General features: G+C 38.8%; 1 protein-coding gene across 1 annotated transcript in view; it reads right to left on the bottom strand.

Annotated features, from left to right (window-relative positions):
• The window catches only part of PPM1A (protein phosphatase, Mg2+/Mn2+ dependent 1A), a 43,103-nt gene extending 28,630 nt beyond the window's left edge, over positions 1-14,473 (bottom strand). The window contains exon 1 of the mRNA XM_012536538.3: positions 14,333-14,473. The gene's annotated coding sequence lies outside the window, so the exon portion shown is untranslated. The remainder of the gene's footprint in view (positions 1-14,332) is intronic.
• Positions 14,474-16,346: the final 1,873 nt, after the last annotated feature.

Genomic DNA, 16,346 nt, shown 5'->3' with positions numbered 1-16,346 from the left:
GAAGACACCAGCAAAATAATGGTACCTTACCCTATACAGTGAGGCTTAATTTCATTTGACAAATGCTCCTCTGGTATCTCATATTTTCTAAATATACTTAAATCATAGCAATCTTTAAATTTTCACATCTTTCTTTAGTTAGAGATAGAAGTTTCTTATATGGTCCATTAGTTTGCAGTTCACAGGGCCAAGAACATTCCTCTAGAACATTCCTCCAATCTTCCTCAAGACCAAAAATATTTTCACAGGTTTCTCTGGTTAAATATTCTTGTAATAAAGCTCAATCTTATAGATTAGTCAGTCAAATCAACAAGTACTCTTAAGCTTCTCTTTCTACAATATAAATAATCTAATAAACAGTCATAGATTATATATAGAGGAGTTCTTTTGTAAATAAAGGAATGCTTGTTATTAAAGCAAATTATACACATATTTTGTAAACTTGGTTTCCAATACTTAAAACATTCACTTAAATTAGATAACACATTTTACCTGTTAAATAATAAATCTCAGTTGTTCTAAAGAAAATGTAACCTATCTTCATCAGCTTTTCCTTTAAAATGTATATATAAAACATTGTAGGCATATTTCTGATAAGGAGCTGAATATCGGATTTTAAACATATCATCCAAGTGGTCAAATATAGGTACTAACAGTTCCCATTAGTGTGCACTCCCCTCCCCCCAAATTTCCAGTTTGCTTATTATAGGACTTTACTGACTTTAAAAGCTGTATGTGGGATTCAAGATCTCTGGGGGCAATTTTACCGAGTATCCCTAAAATCTCACTAACAATTCTAATCCAACCAGAAGGCACCTCTAACAAATCAAGATTTTCTTTGGCAGCAGCAATTTCTCAATTAGTGCCATTCTCTGGCTAATTCTAGAACTCTGAAGCAGCCCAATATGGTAGCACCCAGAATAGGATTCTGCCCCTTCAGTTCAGAAAGCCCAGGGGCACAGTGTCATTTTTATTTTCTCTGGGATTTCTCTAAAGAATAGTCCCAAGGTGATAGGAGTTTCTGAGTCTGCACAGGTTCAAACCTGAGGATCTTCAAATAACCCAAAAGAAACATATGACTATGGCTCAGCTTCAAAATTCCTACAAATTTGTGAAAAGAAAATAAGGGCAATACACCTCATCAGAAAATGGATTCATCATTTGTGCTTCACAGACATATGACTAAAATTCAGAACTGAAAATTTTCTATATTTCACTTATCTTCTTATCTTCTAATATATTATAACATTTTTGCCTTCTGCTTCTTCCCTCTAGGTCTTACTCTATTCTAAGCAACCTCCAAGTTTTATTATTCTTCTGCCCACAAATTAAGTCTCCTCGAAAATTTTATACCATTTCTATTCTTGCTCTTTGTCCCTCCCTAGTCTGAGCAATCAATCTCGTCTGTTTTCCCTTTCTTGCTTTTAATTCGTCCTCATTCTTGTGTTTAGGGGAGAGTAAGAAGGCAGAGTTCAGGCAAGGAAAATATTTCAGTGAATTCATGCAAGTCTGAGTTTGTTAGGTAGGAGAGAAATGGCTACTACATCAACAAAGCTGAGGGGCTACTGAGCAACCCACAGTGAAAAGCACTGCTGGAGGTGAGGACTACATATTCCTTGAAGTTATACTACTAGTGAAGAACCTGATTCTTGGTTTAAATTTGGATAGTATTTCCAATTACTAAATAATTTTTCCTGGTCACAGAGGAGGAAACAGTCATTATTTAAGCTATAAAAAGAGGCTAAATTATTCATAGCTGGCTATCTCATGAGATATACATGATGTTTATCAGGTTAGAAATCACTGATCAAAAAGTTATTTGGATCCCATTTATATGAAATATCCAAAAGGTAAACCTACAGAGACAGAAAGTAGATAAGTGGTTGACAAAGGATAGGGGAGAAGAGAATGCGGAGTGACTCTTAATGAGAACAAGGTTTCTTTTGGGTGTGATGAAAATGTTCTAAAATTAAATTGTGGTAATGGTTGCACAATTCTGCTAATACACTGAAAACTACTGAGTGGTAAACTTCATATGGGTGAATTTCATGCTATTGTTATATCTTAATAAAGCCGTTTTAAAAGATTACTATGGTTTTATATGGCTTTCTGTATCTATATTTTATTTTGCATAAAAAGGTTTAAAAAGATGACTATATATTATTTGTAGTAACATGAAAAATACTATATTAAAATTTTTTCACAGATTTAAAAAAAGTTACCTGAAAATTTCTCAGCTGCTCAGTATCTCTTCATCTTACAGCTTCAACTAAATATTTACTTCACTCTTTCAATTAAATATTTACTTAACCTCCTTCAACAAACCAAATTTCACTCACATGAATTCTAATGCAAAATACTGTTACTGAGTTAAATAATACCCTAAATTAAAATGTTAAAAATGAAATTTCAGAAAACAAAGTCAACCAATCAAACCAACAAAAATAAGTCAGATAAAGCTCTTTTATGCTAAATAGTATTTCCATAAAGCCCATGACACAAGTCATTTAGTACGCAAACTACAGTCAGTTTACACAGATATTAGCAGCAGTTTCAATTTCACAAAGTGTGTGTGAGACAGAGCTTGCCACTTTTGATGTTTCCTTCATGTTTCATGATTTTTTAACGTATCACCATCTTCTAGACATGTGCTGTGATCTGAATCACATACACCATAAGGTAGTCTTCTTAAATTGCTACAAAGGTATGTACCGCACAATTTCTAAAAGTAAAATTTAGAAGTACACAATTGCCTGAAAAACACCTAACCTTAATTTAGTTGGAGGGTTCTAGTCACTATAAAATTAGATACTGATCTATTTTTACTAAACATTATAGTATAAGCAAAACATTAAAAGATTTAGATGGCATAGATTTAGTTTTTAAAGTTTCCTAAGACTGTTCTGGTATTCACAATCTCAATTTGCTTCATCTGTTACCTATTTCAAATTTCTCAGTTTTGGATAATTTATACACATTGAGAAGTCTACATATTGAGAAGTGGATTCAATTCCCAGTTTGCTGTTTTGTGTTTTTTTTTTTTGCGGTACGCGGGCCTCTCACTGCTGTGGCCTCTCCCACTGCGGAGCTCCGGACGCGCAAGCTCAGCAGCCATGGCTCACGGGCCAAGCCGCTCCGTGGCATGTGGGATCTTCCCAGACCAGAGCACGAACCCGTGTCCCCTGCATCGGCAGGCGGACTCTCAACCACTGCGCCACCAGGGAAACCCTGTTTTTTAATTCTTGCATATTTGAGGATTCAGACTCTGACTGACCCAGAAAACAATAACTGATTTCCTCAGCCAATCCATCATTTTAAATTTTGCTTGAAAAAAACAAAACCCCTCACAGAGAGCATTTATAAGTGTTTGCTGATAACCCTGTGTACTTAAGTTGAAATAAGGGAAAAATAAAACTTATTAAATATTTAAGATGGTAAAAGGTTCATTCAAACACAAAATATGTGAAGATTCTAAATATTTTACACGTATGAATAATGTCTCTCCTGGAAAAAAGGACCAAAAAGTATATGCCTTTAAAAGATAGACTTCTGTCCATAAAATCTAACATTCTTCAAAACAGAATAATTCACTGAGTCCATAGACTGCGATATGTGATGCTTTGTGTATACGGTAACGGGTGCTGGAAAGTAAAAGAAAAAAGGGTTTTTTTGAAAGTGAAAATTCTTTCTCTCTCTATATATATATCCAACCACCTCCTATACTTGATTAGCCATACCTCAAATGACGTGGCCTAAAATAAATTTCTCAACTCCCTACCGCTTCTCCTCTGTCTCGGGAAGTAGATCTACCATTAGTCATGAGCTCACAGAATCCTGTGTTTCTCTTATCATAGCACAGAAGGCCCTGTGAATCTTTAGATTTTAAGATCCATGGGGGAAGGAATCATGTCTCTTCTGTTCGTAAGTACCTAGTACATAGTGACACTTGATAAATATATGGGACATCATCATGACTTCTCCCTTGTCAACAGAGTTAGGAATTGTTTTCTACCCAGGAAAAGGTATTCCCATAGAAGTTGAATTGTATCCTACCATTTCCACTTTGTTATTCTATAGAATACATAGTTCTAATTTTTTAAAATCTCTACAGAATACAATTGATTTCTAATATTAAAATATCAGACCCTGCAAAGCTGCAGGTTACCAGTCAAAAACTTGATTTTCAGATTACTGTTCATTAATGACTTTTAAAAGTTTCTCAACATCATTAGATACACATTCATTACTGAAAAATGCCACATGAGATATGTTGAAGGGGAGAAAAGAGAAAAGATGTAGTTTTGACTAGAAGTTAGAGCCTATACATTCTCTTTCCCTGGGCTATTTACTTATTCATCTGCTCATTCATTTAACATTCATGAATGGGTACATTTTTTAAAAAGTCTTTTCTATGTAAGAAGCAAAGTATAAGGTAATTTAAATGCAAAGGAGTAATTACTGGGAGCTAGGAATCTACTTTCAATGTATTTTAGACAAAAATATCTCAAATTTAGTCAGGGAGTTTTACTGTATAAAATGAACAATCCCATTTGCACTTAAGGAGCTCCTGATTCTACTGACTGTAGCAAACCACTACAAGATCACTCTAGATGGTTGACTAGTTGTTAAAGTACTTGCTTGTAGTATCAGGAAGCATTTATAGAGAGAAAATGAAGACAGATATGGAGTAACGTAGGGTTAAACTGTGGGTTGACCACAAAAGCTGCCAATTCTAAGATCAGCCCCTTGACATCCAAACAAGGATGATATTCTACTGCTTTATGAAAAGTGAAAATTTTGTTTACTACCTATTTATATTCTGAAGTATGATGGAATATTACAAAAATGTTTTTCTAAAGTCTGGTAAGTTTTGCAATTCGGTTTGTAAAACAAAACAAAAAATATATATATAGCCACTCCTTGCTTATCCTTATCGTTACCATTTTCATTACTAAATTTTGGTAACAAAGTAAGCAAACTGCATATCTCCTATTGACATAATATGAAATATGACACAATTTTCTACCACTCATACTAAAGACAAGGAGCAGGGCTAAGAAGTCAAGACATTCAAAGTTGGTAATGAATTATGTTCTTATTCTCTGAAGCAGTACAACAGTTCCTGAATAGCATATTTTTAAATAAAATAATTAAGCCACATACAGCAGGACTCAAAACAAAACAACCAACCAACCAAACAACGTGTTTATCTACAACCCCTTCCTGAGACAGTCATATCACAGACGAATACAAAGCACCAGCCTAAATTTAAACTAGATTATCTGTGACCTATGCTCTCTCATAGTATGCTGTATTTCTGGCTCACATTCGATTTTCTTTGTCATGTGTTTATCAGAAAATGAGGAGGGAGACTACAAAGATTAAACAATCATATATTGAGCACTTATTTAAAATAAATGAAACCTGGTCCCTGCTTTCAAGGAATTTACTTTTAATAAATCTTAATATTGAAATGTTCCATTTATAGTATAATCTCTATTGTGAGACCAATTAGCTTGTATTTAAGACTATCTTCCTAAACTCACTAAGAATTTCATTTGAATGAAGGACTGATGAAATCATTTATGTCAGTGGGAGGCACAGAAGTGAACATGAATAAAATAAGCCATAAGACAAAATTGTGTACGGTTTATAGTACTAGTTGTATTATAGCTTTAACTTACGTGCTTTTTATATTAAAAAATTTAATGGTTCTTCTTGGTGAAAAGTTCTAAAGGGAGCTGACATGACATGTGATACTGTACTTTTCAACTTTATGTATACTTCCACCTCAGATGGCAGCTCAATCACAAGATTCACTCTCTGGGTACAATAGAACTGTAGCCATACCCTTCATATACAAAGATTTTCTAAACCATTACAATCGCCAAAAGAGTTACTTATAGCAGTAGCAACGAAACTGCAGTGACCCACATATATAATTACTTTGAAAAGTCCAAGGACATGTGTTTGGCTTCTGTTACTAGCTGTGAAAATTAACCTCTGTCTTAATTTCCCGGTCTTTTAAGATACAAGTAATAATAGTATCTATCTCATACAGATAGATATAAAGATTTAATGAGCTAGTACTTGAAAATTTCTATGATAATGCCTGGCATATAAGTGGTCAATAATGTCAGTTATCGTTGTTACTAGCTAATGTTAAGGCTAGAAAAAGTTAAGAGCCACACAAAGGATCAAATTCATGATTCTGGTCTCATTAGTATCATACTCCAATAAATGGATCTTAGCAGCCACAGACGGCCTATATAAAATTATCCATTCAAAAAATTCAATAAAGGAAATTTTACTATGCATTTTCTAAATACTAGAAATAGCATAACAATTTGATATGGTTTAAAGTTTAGGTTAGAGATTTATATGAAAACAGACTATTCATATATCAGACATTTGTTTGACTCAAATTAAAAGTTGATAGTAGCCAAAGCGATCCTGAGGAAAAAAAAAAGGAGATGGAGGAATCAGACTCCCTGACTTCAGACTATACTACAAAGCTACAGTAATCAAGACAATATGGTACTGGCAAAAAACCCCAGAAATATAGATCAGTGGAACAGGACAGAAAGCCCAGAAATAAACCCATGCACCTATGGTCAACTAATGTATGAGAAAGGAGGCAAGGATATACAATGGAGAAAAGACATTCTCTTCAATAAGAGTTCTGGGAAAACTGGATAGCTACATGTAAAAGAATGAAATTAGAACACTCCCTAACACTATACACAAAAAGAAACTCAAAATGGATTAAAGACCTAAATGTAAGACCAGACACTATAAAACTCTTTGAGGAAACCATAGGAAGAACACTCTTTGACATGAATCACAGCAAGATCTTTTTTGACCCATCTCCTACAGTAATGGAAATAAAAACAGAAATAAACAAATGGGACCTAATGAAACTTAAAATCTTTTGCACAGCAAAGGAAACTATAAACAAGACAAAACTACAGCCCTCAGAATGGGAGAAAATATTTGCAAATGAAGCAACGGACAAAGGATTAATCTCCAAAATATATAAACAGTTCATGCTGCTCAATATTAAAAAAACAAACAACCCAATAAAAAAGTGGGCAGAAGACCTAAATAGACATTTCTCCAAAGAAGACATACAGATGGCCAAGAGGCACATGAAAAGCTGCTCAACATCACTAATTATTAGAGAAATGCAAATCAAAACTACAATGAGGGGGCTTCCCTGGTGGCGCAGTGGTTGAGAGCCCGCCTGCCGATGCAGGGGACGCAGGTTCATGCCCCAGTCTGGAAAGATCCCACATGCCACCGAGCGGCTGGGCCCATGAGCCGTGGCCGGTAGGCCTGCGCGTCTGGAGCCTGTGCTCCACAACGGGAGAGGCCACAACAGTGAGAGGCCCATGTACAGCAAAATAAAAACAAAAACTACAATGAGGTACACCTCACACCAGTTAGAATGGGCATCAGAAAATCTAAAAACAAATGCTGGAGAGGGTTTGGAGAAAAGGGAACCCTCTTGCACTGTTGGTGGGAATGTAAACTGATACAGCCACTATGGAGAACAGTATGGAGGTTCCTTAAAAAACTAAAAATAGAACTACCATATGACCCAGCAATACCACTACTGGGCATATACCCAGAGAAAACCATAATTCAAAAAGACGCATGCACCCCAATGTTCACTGCAGCACTATTTACAATAGCCAGGTCATGGAAGCAACCTAAATGCCCATCAACAAACGAATGGATAAAGAAGATGTGGTACATATATACAATGGAATATTACTCAGCCATAAAAAGGAACGAAATAGGGTCATTTGTAGAGACGTGGATGGACCTAGAGACTGTCATACAGAGTGAAATAAGTCAGATAGAGAAAAACAAATATCGTATATTAATGCATATATGTGGAATCTAGAAAAATGATATAGATGAACCAGTTTGCAAGGCAGAAATAGAGACATATGTAGAGAACAAACATATGGACACCAAGGGGGGAAAGTGTGGGGGGAGTGGGGGGTGGGATGAATTGGGAGATTGGGATTGACATATATACAGTAATATGTATAAGATAAATAATAAAAATCTGCTCTATAAAAAAATTAAATTAAAAAAAGTTGATAGTTACCTCCCTTTTTTAACCAATACATTGTCTAGTTACTGTGATTCCGCAATTCCTTTCTGTTAAAAGGATGCCTACTTCATAATATTTGCAAATATAACTCTGGAAAGAGATGCATGATGGTCATGAATGTCCTGTTAACCCTCACAGCCAAAACATAAGAAATTAAAATGAAATACTTAGGTCCAAAATCAGCCAACATAATTTTCTATACCAACATAACAACTCTGCCACCCTTCTGATTTATATAATCTTCACACTTAAAATCTAGGTTCAGGGGAGTTCCCTGGCAGTCCAGTGGTTAAGACTCAGTGCTTTCACTGCCATGGCCCGGGTTCAATCCCTCGTGAGGGAACTAACACCCTGCAAGTCAAGTGGTGTGGCCAAAAAAAAAAAAATCCAGGTTCAGCCAAAATAATATATAAGAAGAGAGTCAGAAATACCTGCCACCAGAAAGCTTTTAACTTCTTCCGCCACCTGCTACAGCAATCACTCCCATTCTCAGGTAGATTTTGCCTAATACTTACAAAATATCTGAATGTCCACTATCCACAGGCACTGTGCCAGGCTTTGGGTACAGTAAAGTTATTGCATTTTCCCCTTCTGAATTTTATAATTAAATTGAACACACAATTATACTTAAAACATAAACAGTAAAGTATATGATTAAAGCCATACAAATAATACAATCATAATGCTGTAGAAGTACAGAGAGAACAGAAATGAAACACTCTGGTGATCAGGAAAGGTTTTGTGGGGGAGAAAATAATAGAAATGAGCTTTGATAAAAAAAGAAAACAAAAGCTGGAGAAGGAGGGACAAGAATTCTGAACCATCAATTAGCATGAGCAAAGACCCACTGAGAGAGAGAAAAGTTCAGGGTGTGCTCCAGAGATGGTAAGAGGACCAGTTTGGTTGAAAATAGATCAGTCCTGAGGTCCAATCATGGAAAGTGTCAAAGCCAAACCAAGAATTCTAAGCTTTATTCTAGAGGCAAAAGGGAGTCACTCAACATATTGAGCAGAGAAATAATGTGATGGAGGAGGGAGATGCAGTACAAGATGCTAGTAGAAAACAACAGTTGGAGTGTTAAAACATGGTTTGGGTATGAGGTAGTAATAAGACCTGAAATGTTCCAGTACAATTTTTCAACCTTATATAACCCAGGACCCACATACAAAGCCTTAATGCCTTTCATGAAGACTCCCTATTTTCTTTATTTGTTTCACAAGAAGAACTGAGTTAATTAGAATAATTTATTTTTCTTACTCTCTTTTGTATCTTTTCTGTAGCAATATCTTCTTGACCATTTCTAATCATGAAATTTTCTTTTTTTGTTTCACAAGAACTGAGTTAATTAGAATAATTTATTTTTCTTACTCTCTTTTGCATCTTTTCTGTAGCAATATCTTCTTGATCATTTCTAATCATGAACCATTACCCCTCTTCAAAACACCAACCTGTGTCCTTCCTCATTTACTGATCATTCTTGTCTGAACATTCACCTTTGCTTTATTACTTACTCTTTATCCTCTATTTAACCATCGACTCCCACCTAATCATTAACCTAATGACTTCTCTCCAGCTTTATACAGTCAAATAAATCTACTCATACTCAATTTTCTTTTCCATTACCTCTTAACTTTTAGTCTACTCATATACAAGTTCTATATGCCCACAACCTTTAGCACCTTTCTGAAGTCTCTACTCAATCCGAAGACTTATAGTTTGTCTTCCAGGCTCACTGCTAAAACTACACTGAAAGACAACCCTCTCATACTCACTAAGTTTCTATTCCCCTAAGTATTTCAAGATTTCATATACTCAATAATAGCAGCTACCATTTATTTGGTATTTCTTTACGGTAGAAAATACGTCAAGTGCTTTACATGATTATCTCATTTAATATTCAAGATTACCTAATGAGAAAGGCTTTTCCATTTGACAGATAAAGAAAACTGAGGCTTAGAAAAATCAAGCAGCTTGCCCAAGATCACCCCACGAGGAAGTTTTACCATGTTCTCTGGAGCCTACAATGTGGCTCCACTGATTGTACATACTCAGAAACATTTCCCTAAGTCCTTCAATACAGACATCAACCATTTGAGAATTAATATGGATTCCATTTCTCGATCTGAACAATGATAGCCAAACATATAAAACTGTTTATCTCTGTTGACTTCTGAAACTTTGGGAATGAGAAAATGATTTTAACTTCTTAAATCTTTACTGAGTGTTTTAGAAGGGAATCTTGCACTGGAAGACTTAACTACATAAATTTGTAAGGTTCCTTTTAATTCTAGGAATCTGTATCAGAAGTGTAACATTCAGCTTTTCAAATTTTGATTCCTAGGAACAACAATCTAATTGGGAAAAGTCTACTCAAGAGTATTCTGAAAATAATTTTGTATTTACAGATCTGATTCTGGCACATTACTTAGACTCTCTAAGCCTACATTTCTTCATCTGTAACACAGAGATAACATCATATGCTTTAGAAGGTTGTGGTGAAAATTAAAGGCTGATGCTTTATTTTCAATAAATTATGGCTTTTATTATTCACTTTCTTTTGTATCTAGAAGTAGTTTAGTTTCATAGGATTTTAATTCAAATCATATCAGCCACAAAAAATCTAGTGACTTTAAATCCAGATCCTAAACACGAATACTACATAAACTAAGTCAATGGGATCCAGATAAACATGTTAAGAACTTAAAAACTCAAACTCCCTTCTTTATCACATTTACTCAAGGAATGTTTAAAACATCTCTAATTTTATAAACACAGTATCAACAATCTATTAACACACATTAACATCCAGTACCTTTCCCTCAGTTTCTCAGAAAAATTCTAAAGTCTATTACATTTTAGATAAAGGTATACATAAGCTCCCCTCTCTTAATTACTTTCTCTAGCTCCTCCTACCTGCCTCAGCAAAAGAAAAGCTAGGTAAAGAGCTTATCTAGGTAGTACACAGATAGCTAGGACATATAAAGGTCAAAATCATCAAGAAATATATTCTGGAGACTCAATAAAATATAAAATTGTTACTTGTGTAATACGGAGCACATTAGACACTGGAAAGAACAAAAGAAGAAAAAATAGAGGTAATCAACCTTTTGATCTTGATATAATTTAACCCAAGCTACTTTCATATAAGAGTAGTTAATAATCCCAGGGAAATTCAGAGAATTTCCTGGGTAATAGTGAAATAATTAATGAAGCAACTCAATTTTTAAAAATTTGTCACCAACTTAATATGAGATGGAAGACAGAACATATTCTGGCATAAAGTTACTACCCAGGGTACAGGAAGGCACAGAGTTTTACCTAGTTGCCTCACAACACCTTTCCCTTCCCCCAAGGTCCACATATTTCACAGGGCCATACCTTGTTTTATCTTGTTTAACTTACAGGACACCACTTGCGCTGATTTTCTTACAGGGCTGTCTCCTTCCTCTGATTTGATTAAGGATGGAAAGTAGTCAGGAGTACCACTCAGAGTCAGATGCCCAGACAGGAGTCAGTCATTCAGGGGATCATCGAAATTATCATCATATAATTAGTTATTTCTACATGATCACAACCTCACATCTTAAGAAATTAATCCAGCTCTCATGCATGAGCATTTCAGGGGTAACAAGCTCCCTATGGACATATGTCAGTCTTTAGTCTTAAATTTTTAAATAAATAAGCATTTACAGCGAAACCAGAATCAGCTACACATGCTATTAGCTATTATAATAAACAGTCTAGGTGTTATGGGAACAAATTCAAAGACTGTAGGTTTTTACTAACTGCTTAGCAATATTTACCATGTGACAATACTATGTACTATTAATTTCTTTGAAAAAAATTGGGTATTAGAGAACAAATTTTCAAATGAAGGTTTATTAACAAGTCAAGATAAGCAAGACTCAGCTTGAACTGACAGAAAAACCTTAACAATGTGTTCTTAAAATGCCCTCCACATGAAATTACCAAGGGTAGTGTGCTTGTTCAAACCTGTAGTCTCAACCACCCTTTGTCTCTTGTGGAATCTCCATCTGCCTTCCTCCCAAGAGTTTTTCTAGACTTCTCAATCCCAACAGAAAAATCAATAAAAGCTACCTACAGGAATATCTTTCCTAAATAACAATCAACAACTTTAAATTCTTTTAAATAAGAGACAACCCAGAAAGAAAATCAGCTTCAGAATGCTGAAACATCTAAGTGCCTGGCACATAACAGGCATTTAGTCAAAGCATATTAAATAGACAATGTTGAGAATAAAAAAATATAACAACTGGACAGTACATTTGATAATATAATCTACCCCTTTGGCTTTGCTGATTATTTTGGAGCACAGCCATGACCAAACAATTATTGTCTCCTAGTGCAGTGTTCCCTTCAACAGTTTACATTGTAATTATGGGCATCACTTTTGCTCTTCAAACTAAAATATAAACCACTTTTATATTATATGTTAAAATACACACACACCACATAAAAAGAATTTTTGATGATTCAATCATTCAACCATTTTATTTCTCAAATATATACTGAGGTAGCTAGCCAAACTTTACCAGTCTTAATATACCTCTCCCATAATATAATTACTTCACTGATGTGAAAAATATTTAGTGATATCTAATCAAAAATGCCTTAACTTCCATGCCTAGCTCATTATAGTTTCATGTGGTATTGCTATAACTTGCAGGTTAAAAGTAATCAGCCTTGTATGACTGAATGTTTAAACAGATATATGTGAGTTACACATAGGAACAGAACTAAAACATCAAACAAGGAATGTTATTTTGGGCTTCAAATTATTTATTGGCAAAAGAAACATTAAATCAATAAAGGGAACATCTATATTTATAAAAGAGGCAGAGGCGTGGGTCACTATTGCCCTAGTCAGTTTCCTAATCTGCAGAGTTACAGAACTACACTCTGGAAAAGGCCCAATATGTAAAAAGATAAAAATATAAAAGTGAAGTTGTTCGAGTTAAAGAGCAGTTGGGGAGTAAGCCCTGCTGGACTCCTGAGAGCTCTGGAACCCCTAAGGCTCAGAAGAGCACTGTTAAAATAAATAAGCCCTCTGACTCTTCAGAGCTCTGTGCACCTAAAAAGTGACTGTGTTTAAAATTCCAGTGCGCAAATTTGAAAAGATTAAACCTTTTTCCTCAGAACAATTTTTTTTTAAATTCCTAACTTCCTTCAGTAACGTCAAAATCATTTACTCCGGGAAAATAATAACTACCTCCCATAGATCTTTACACCTCCCATGGTCTTCCAATCACTTCTTAAAATGCATTTGGCTCATTACTCCAAGTAGCAGAAAATTTAGGGTTAGGGGCGGGGAGGCGAACAGATTCCTCGGCTTGGACAACTGAAGTATGACCTTTGTGGATTTTTAAGTACCATGCGGTGCTTGAGAAAAAAGAAATACCTCCGGTGATGAAATTTTCAAAACGTATCTAAAACTGCGGTTGGTAGAGGCACTCCACAGCCAGCTGTCCTTCAAGAAAATATTTAAAATGTACAAGCTGAACAGAACCACATCTCAACCAAACTCTAACATCAACAACTTTTACCCACACAATTTACACGGTTAAAAACAGAAGAAATCAGTTCGATTTACTTCGGTGGATTCGTTCGATGCCTTAATAATGAATGAATTGGAAGCATCACTGCCGAGTTCTGAAAGAGCCTCACGCTCAGCTCCGCCCCCTATAAAACCTGAAGCTAATTCTCCAGAATTTAGTGTTTCGAGGCCAAGTCCGGTCCAAAGGAGGCCTCCCCCCTTCTTTCTCCCGGCCTCCCTCCAGGGGTTGGAGCCCAGGGTGGCCGGGCGGGTGCGGGTGCCGGACGCCCCCTCCCCGCTTGGGGAAAGTTCCGCCGGCCGCTCTCGGGACAGGCCGGTCCGCGGCCCTCGCGCGCGCCGCCGTCACAAACACCCCGCCCGGCCTCGGCGGCCGGAGGGTCGCGCCCCCTCCCCGCGCCGCCGCCGCCACAAACACCCCGCCCCCGCCTCCCCGCCGCCTCCCTCGCGGAGCGTTAACCCCTCGTCGCCCGACGCCCGGCTCCGGGGAGGAGGCCGGGCCAGGGGGTGGAGTTGTCGCGTCTCCTCCCGGGAGCGCCCGGGCAGACGCCCGGCTTGTTTACAGGCCCCAGGCCTGGTCGCCGCCGCGCAGGCCCGCGCCGCCCGCCCGCCCTCGGCCCGAGCGTCGCGCTTACCCGGAGCAGCAGAGGGCGGGCAGGTCCCTGGTCCGCCGAGGCGGCGGCGGCGACGGCAGCCGGGGAGGGGGCGGGAAGAGGGTCACCGCGGCGGCGGCCGTCCAGGTCAGGCCGGGGAGGGGGCGGAGGAGGGGAGGAGCCGGGCTGCGTCCGGGACCCCGGCTCTCGGCGCCCTCGCGGCTCAGATCATCCGGGCGTTGGAGCGGGAGGCGGAGAGCGGGTCCCGGAGGACGAGGAAGAGCCGAAGATTCATAGCTTTCGCGCCCCACCTGCCTGGCGCCCCCCACCCCCCCTCCCCAGCCACCAGTTCCCGAGCTGCAGCCGCCCGAGCACCCGAAGCTGCGGGCCGGGCCGGCTCAGAGACCACAGCTCCCTCACTCCCGCGCGCGCTCCCGCCCTTAGCGCCGCCGCCGCCGCCGCCTCGAGCGCGTCCCCGCGCAGGCGCGCTCACGTCGGCGCTGTGCTGCCCCTCCCCCACGCCTCCGCCCGCCCCGCCCCGCCCCGCCCCGTCGGCTCAGCCCCAACTACAGCCGCGGCGCGGTGGAGCAGCTGGAGAGACCCGGATGTCGTTGGGCCGGAACTGCAGCGCGGGCCGGCGAGCGGGGGAGGGGCGGACGCAGATGACGTCACTGTCCTACCCGGCTTCTCTCGCCGCAATCGTCTCCCGGCCCCGGCCTCAGGCTCAAGCTGAAGGGAGCATCCGAATCCCGGATCGGAACGGAGGTGCCCCGGGCACACACCTCCCGTCCCTAAGGGCAACAACCCACACACTCTACTACCACCCACCCACACGCTGGTGCAGCCGATACACGCACGAGGCACATGCTCTGAGTTTCTGGCAGGTTTTCCGTCTGTAGCTCATGGGGTTTCACATCGTATTTATTTGTACTTGTTAGACAGTCACGTGATTCTGCTTCTGGGGACTTCCATCGACCTCCAGTGAGGTTAAAGGAACGAAGGATTTTTAAAAATCCGGAAGATAATCAAAAACGTAACAGCTCCTTCTGCTGAAAGTTAGAGATCTGCTAAACCTGATTGAAACTGCACGTGCAGGCGGCCAAAATCCAGTTTAGCTGGCTAGACTACGGAAAACCGGACCCACGCCGGACGCACGCTGTTTGCGGACGCCGCAGCGGATAGAATGACAAACCCTAGGCGGCCAATGAATCAGAACTGGGGAACAGTACATCACCAGCCAGGTCTCCTATTGGCTGGGGTGCTTTATCCCTCTCTTGTCAGAGACTTAACCTGTTCATGGATTTGACCTACACCACATTTGCAGGAACAGAAGTTTAATAGAAAAATCCGTGTTTTAAAGAGATGCTCTGGTATATACAAAGAAAAACCAAACACTGTATTATTAGAGGCAGGTACTTTAAAAAGAACTGCTACTTTGTATCTCCTAAAGCCACTTTGTTGTTCCAACTCTTAGATCAAAAGCAACCTATTTATTCTGTCTCTTGTCATTTAGCAAACATTTAGCTGCTTTCAGAGCTGAAAAGCTGTCTCCAGTTTTTTCAACATGTCTTTTTGGGAAGATTCTGTTCCTTTCACTTTTAGGCCTGGGATATAACAACAGTATGAAACAATATCACCTAATGATCACTGGCAGGCCACTTCTTCAAGGAACCCCAAAATTACTCTACCCAATATCTTTGGGGTTAGAATTTCTTAGCATGAGATGAAGATGGATCATTTCCAGGTATGGAAAGTAAAAATAAAGTTCATTTGTGCATTTGGTCCCAGTATTATCTGAGGACATATTTCCTAATTACTTCTCCCCACATTTGCCCCCCCAAAAAAAAGGAAATTAGATCAAAGATCTTTAAAACTCTACCTTATTGGAATCCTTAATATTTCAGACAAATAGCAGCATGATTAGCATGCTAATAGACTCATTACCATTCTGAAACAGAATAGCCCATGTGGCAACCACTATTTGGAGTGCCCTTAGAAAACAAATTTTCGTATTCATAAGGCAGAGCCTGGGTAGCCAATGTCACTCTTGGACCAT

The sequence above is a fragment of the Orcinus orca genome, chromosome 2, assembly GCF_937001465.1.
Source record: "Orcinus orca chromosome 2, mOrcOrc1.1, whole genome shotgun sequence".
In the NCBI taxonomy this organism is placed as follows: Eukaryota; Metazoa; Chordata; class Mammalia; order Artiodactyla; family Delphinidae; genus Orcinus; species Orcinus orca.
This window is presented reverse-complemented; position numbering and strand designations above follow the sequence as displayed.